Genomic DNA, 5,262 nt, shown 5'->3' with positions numbered 1-5,262 from the left:
GATCTGCTTTCCCAGCAGTGTGGTGTTCATTTATTGTTGGAAACTGCTCAGGATGGGGAAGGCTGCATCCCTCCGGCAGTCCTCGGGGCTCCCGGAGGTCGGCACGGCAAAGGCTTGCTGGTCCTGCAATGGCGGCCGTTGGGTGTCTATGTTGTGGGCCTGCTGCTCTGAGATTGCCCTGGGAATGGTTTACAATCCTGAGCCTCCCAGAGAGGGGGACAGACCGGGGCTGGGGGTGGGACAGGCAGTGTGTGTGTGTGTGTGTGTGTGTGTGTTGTGTGTGTCGTGTGTGTGTGTGTGTGTGCTCCTCTACATCTGCATGGAGTCTGTGGAGGAATGTGTATGTGTGTGTGTGTGTGTGCGCGCGCGCTTGTGTGTGCGCGTGCGTGTGCTCCTCTACGTCTGCATGGAGTCTGTGGAGGCATCGGATTTAAGATGTATGCCTAAGGATGAGGAACCTGCTTCCAGCTGGGACACTTGGTGCAAACAAAAGAAAGCAAGCTTCCAGATGGCTTCCACTTTGTCCCCCCGGGGAGAAAGCCACCCTTCACCAGCAAAAGTCACAATTCCCTCCACCTCCCGTCCCTGTGTCCGAGGGGTCCCTTCAGTGCTTGGTAGTCTGAGAAAGGCAAGGACTCAGCTCTGTGTCTCTGGTTTCTTGGCCCCGGCTCACTTCTCCCCGTTTTCCTTCTTTAAATTGATGCCTTGTGACTTGACTAAAGTGTCACTTACTTAAAGAGCTGTATTTTTGCAGGGGGGAAACCCTCGCCCTGTTGTAATGAGGCAGCATCAGCAAAACTCTTAAAAAACCCGAAGAGTGTATTCATTGATTTAGGGGTGATGAGCCCGTGGTTTAGATCCATTCTGAGAAAAGGGGGAAAAATAAATGTGTGTGTGTCTGTGTGTGCATATACACAAGTATTTTAAGAAAAATCAAATTAAAATCTGAATTCTGGGCCCCCAGCTGCATTCCCAAGGGCAGGGTTCTAGATGTCGAAGCTTTTGAGTGTGAGCAAGCTCTGGCCCTGAAGTGCACTCGCTTCCTGGAGTGCAGAGCTGTTCAGTGCATGGCCCCGGGGAGCTCCATATGTGGCGGGGGGCCTGTCTCTGATTTCATTGTTGTATCACCAACTTTTCCTTTCCGTGAGTTTAAAGCAGGCTGCAAGGGGAGAATCTGTCAGTCGGGCTGTTTGCCTAGCAGTTTGATAACATTGTCAGATTTCCTTAAATACTCTGTTGTCAAAAACATTGCACTATGAGGATAAAATCTTTCCTCCCTGATGTGAATTCTCTGCAAAGATGAATGTCCCTAAAAAGCAAAAATTGGCTAGAACATTCATCCCCAAACTTGCAAGTGAGCATTGGGGATTGCCATGGCGGGACGTACCAGAGAGAATTCTGGGATACTCCCCCCATGTAGAACATACTAGATCTGGCTTCTGAAATGCTCATCACCTGGAGACCTTTGGGTACTGGGACTCGGTCTTCCTGGTGAAGGAGTGGGATAAACCAGCCAGCTCAAAAGGAGGAGGTCCCCAGAGCTGGAGCTGAGGCTTATCATTCCAGTGCACAGCAAAAACAGCTTGCTTTCACAAAGGAGGAAGAATTAGAAAGGACTCCTTGGGTCCATGACAGCAGCCAAATCCGTATGTGGCTGCAGCCTGCCTGCTTTGGGGTATCGGGGATTGCACTTGCCAGCGAAACTTGAGCTAGCGCCTGCTGCTCCTTTGGTTACTGAAACCCTGGCTGGGCAGTCTTTCAAGATGGACGCCACCTCTGTCGACGTCTCCTTTTATCAGGAAGGGCCCAGGTGGAGCATCTGTGGTTCGCGTAGATCCCACCGGGGCTGGAAACTTGAGCCCAAGTCAATATTTCAGTGGCCTCCTCCCCGTCAGAGATGTAAGAAAGAAGATGCCCAAGAGACTAGACCTAAATGTTATTTCTTCCTGGATTTCACTACCTATTTTGCTCCTTGATAATTTTCCAGATGAATTTCCCAAGTAGCCAGAAAGCAGTTAGCAAAAAGGGATTTACTTATAGTAAAAATTATTTTAAAACTTAAATGGAATCTGTGATTAGAAATTTTGTCATCAATCTATTTGTGCAAATAGAAAACGGCATCATGAGATAGAAGCATGTGCTGCATTCCCTGGGTGTCACATTGCAAAAAATCAAGTTTGAAGGCTCTAAAATTCATTATATTTGGCCCAAGGCTGGTGAATGGCCCACTACAAGTCTCTGCTGTGCTTTGATTATGACCCTCTGGGGTCATGCCCCTATTAGCAAACATTTTGAATAAATTTAACATCTTTTTGAGTTCCTGATCCATACAGCTATAGATTTTGCCAATGAAGAAAGGTAATTTTCTTGTAGAAATTTCCACCACTGTTTATTCACAGAAACCTTCAGGTTAACTGCCCACCATGCTGTGTCAGAAGGATTGATCTTGAGGCCCTGTTTGTAAACAGAACAAAAGGCAGATCAAACAGGGAGGAGCACAATTTAAGTAGGAAGATGATACCAGCCAAAGACTGGCCAAAGTTCCGTGGGCCAGTGGAACCTGGAGGAAAGAAGATCGGTTTCAGTTCTGTTGTGGAGAGCCCCTCACCGAAGGCAGTGTCTGAAGCCACATTGAGAGGGTCTGTTTATTTACAGGCCCTGGGTAGGGAATTATGAAAGGTTTTTACAACAAGCGTGGCTTGGACATTGAAACGTGGCAACAGATTTATAAAATGATGAGACATTTTTTCCCTCTGACCTGCTGGCTGTGGTTTATTTCTTTAAAAATCAAGGCCACAGAAAACAATTTAAGGTACGAGGAGGACTTAGAAAACAATTAAGGATTTTCAAAATGTTTTTTAAAAAACAACTCCATCTTTGTGTGGTGGTAATGTTCAATGCCGTGAAAGTACAGCAGGTATTTGGGTACTTAGGCCTGTGGCTTGGGACATTGGGTACCAAGGCTACCTTCTTGCAGTTCCAAGTGATGGGATCCACAAGGGAGAATTCTGGAACCTCTTAATGAAATGATAGGGTTTTACTGTTGGGAATTGCAGAAACTGAGGGAATGTGTTTAAATTAAAAGTTATTTGTTTATCAAATTGATGTTTGAACATTCTTTTGGGAAATTTTGAGGTGGGATCCCCACCAGATCCCTGTATCCTTTCATTTTTTGTGTTGTAGCATCTCCATGTTGACACACTTGAATATACGATGATGGATGCTGAGAATAAAGTAGAAATTCATGATGTTACTTATGGTCTGGGTGTGGTCTGGAATCCTAGTAAGTGGAATAGATTTGGCCCAAAAGCTCGAATATCATAATTTTGTTTTGTTTTGTTGACTTTTTGTTGACGATTCTTTTTCATTTAAGGAGAACTCAAATCTACGAGTAGAACCTTGGAATTCTGGGCATATGTACTGGATTTTTGGATTGGAGGGAGGGGGAGGGTTACAATTGCAATCTTATACATACTTTTATGAATTCCTAAGTATAAGTAATGAGTTCTATTGGATCCTGGAGGTTCTAAAATTTCTAGTATGAAAATCAAATATTCTGCAAGGAGAAACTCCAGGGCTTGCTCCCTACTCTCTTATTCCAACAATAAACAACATACGTAAAGATACTTTTACATGAGAGTTACCTGGAAGATTCCAAATCATTCCAAACATAAGATTTCTTCTTTTAAGAAAGCCATCCTTTTTTTAAATTCCCCAAAATGTTAACTTCATCACAATTTCATAAGCAAAATCTAGTCCTATCGTAAATGGTACCTAGGAAGATGAAGCGTTAATACAAGATGTATTTGTATTAAGATGATGGTGCTTAAAGCTGCCTTCAATTACACAGCATCCCTGGGGGGGGGGGGGAAGAGAAGGGGCATGGGCACGGATAAAACATCAACAGGATGGAGCCCATTCTGAATAGTCAAGTTGAGACTGAAGCCAGATCACGAAGCGAGGGATCTAGATGAGGTGATCTAGGAGTTACTTTGCTCAGAAAAATTTGAAACTTCCATGTAAGACTTGATTCCACTAGAGATGATTTTCACTTTCTATATGTTCATGAATAACGTGTGTTTAGATGTGTATGTACACACCACATGCAAGCAGCTAATTTTCTGATGCTATAATATAAAAGACGGAGAAAAGAATTAATAAAACTTCCCCAGAATGCCCCTTCAAACAAATTTAAAATAGCATCTCCAATCGAATTCAGGAACTGGAGAAGGCTGAGGCAGAAGGAAGGATCATTTTGAGAGAGGAAAAAGGTGTTTAGCTGTGGACTGCTCCAAAGTCAGCTCCAGTCCTGCTGCTCGTGTCACAAAGAGCCGAAGTGTTCCAAGATATCTTGTTAAATGACTACTTTGAAAACACTGCCATGGGCTGAAATGAGGGGCAGCTAGGTGGCGCAGTGGGTAGAGCACCAGCTCTAATTCAGGAGGACCCGAGTTCAAATCTGGTCTCAGACACTTAACACTTCCTAGCTGTGTGACCCTGGGCAAGTCACTTAACCCCAGCCTCCCCCCCCAAAAAAAAAAAAAATATATATATATATATATATATATATATATATATATATATATATATATATATATTCCTGAAATGGATAACCTTTATTTTTCTACGTGAATGGAGTAAAATTTCTGTTTATAATAACGGGTTCTTCTTGACATGACTGATACAGCTACGAAATATTTTGTGCTACTTTTAATTAATTATTGAGACTAATGGTTGGACATAGCCCTAATTTTCTAAGCTTCATCATCCCCCCACCCCAAAGCCCATGTACTCCATACATAAAACAGCCTGTGATCTTCCAGGAGGGCTTAGGAAGAGGAGAAAAAAGCACGTCACTTTTACACTCAAACTAACTGATGGCAAGGTCATGTGAAGATAAAGGGAAGACCAAAACAGGCCTCTGAGTTCCCTACAGCTTAGTCATGAGCATCCATATCAGAGTGAAATGCAATCTGCTTAAAAGACTTAGCCAGCTCAGAATGTCGAGGTAGCCTGTCATCAAGTCTCCTAACAAAGAGAGAAGTTTTTCTGTTGGTGTTTAGTTACTCAGGTTTGTATTTAAAAACAAACAAACCAGCTTGGCCCTTCACTCAGTCCTTGCTTCTCTCTGCAGGCCCATTAAGGCAGGATGGAGGCTCCCTTTGTTGTGTGGCCTTCGTCCCTGACCCCCCTTGGCAGGTATATGACAGCTCAGCTTTAGGCCCCTCAGCCACGGCCACTTGACCTGCTCAGCCAAAGCCT

Source organism: Sminthopsis crassicaudata, chromosome 2 (genome assembly GCF_048593235.1).
Source record: "Sminthopsis crassicaudata isolate SCR6 chromosome 2, ASM4859323v1, whole genome shotgun sequence".
Lineage (NCBI taxonomy): Eukaryota > Metazoa > Chordata > Mammalia > Dasyuromorphia > Dasyuridae > Sminthopsis > Sminthopsis crassicaudata.
The sequence above is the reverse complement of the archived record's forward strand: the minus strand, read 5'-3'. Positions refer to the sequence as shown.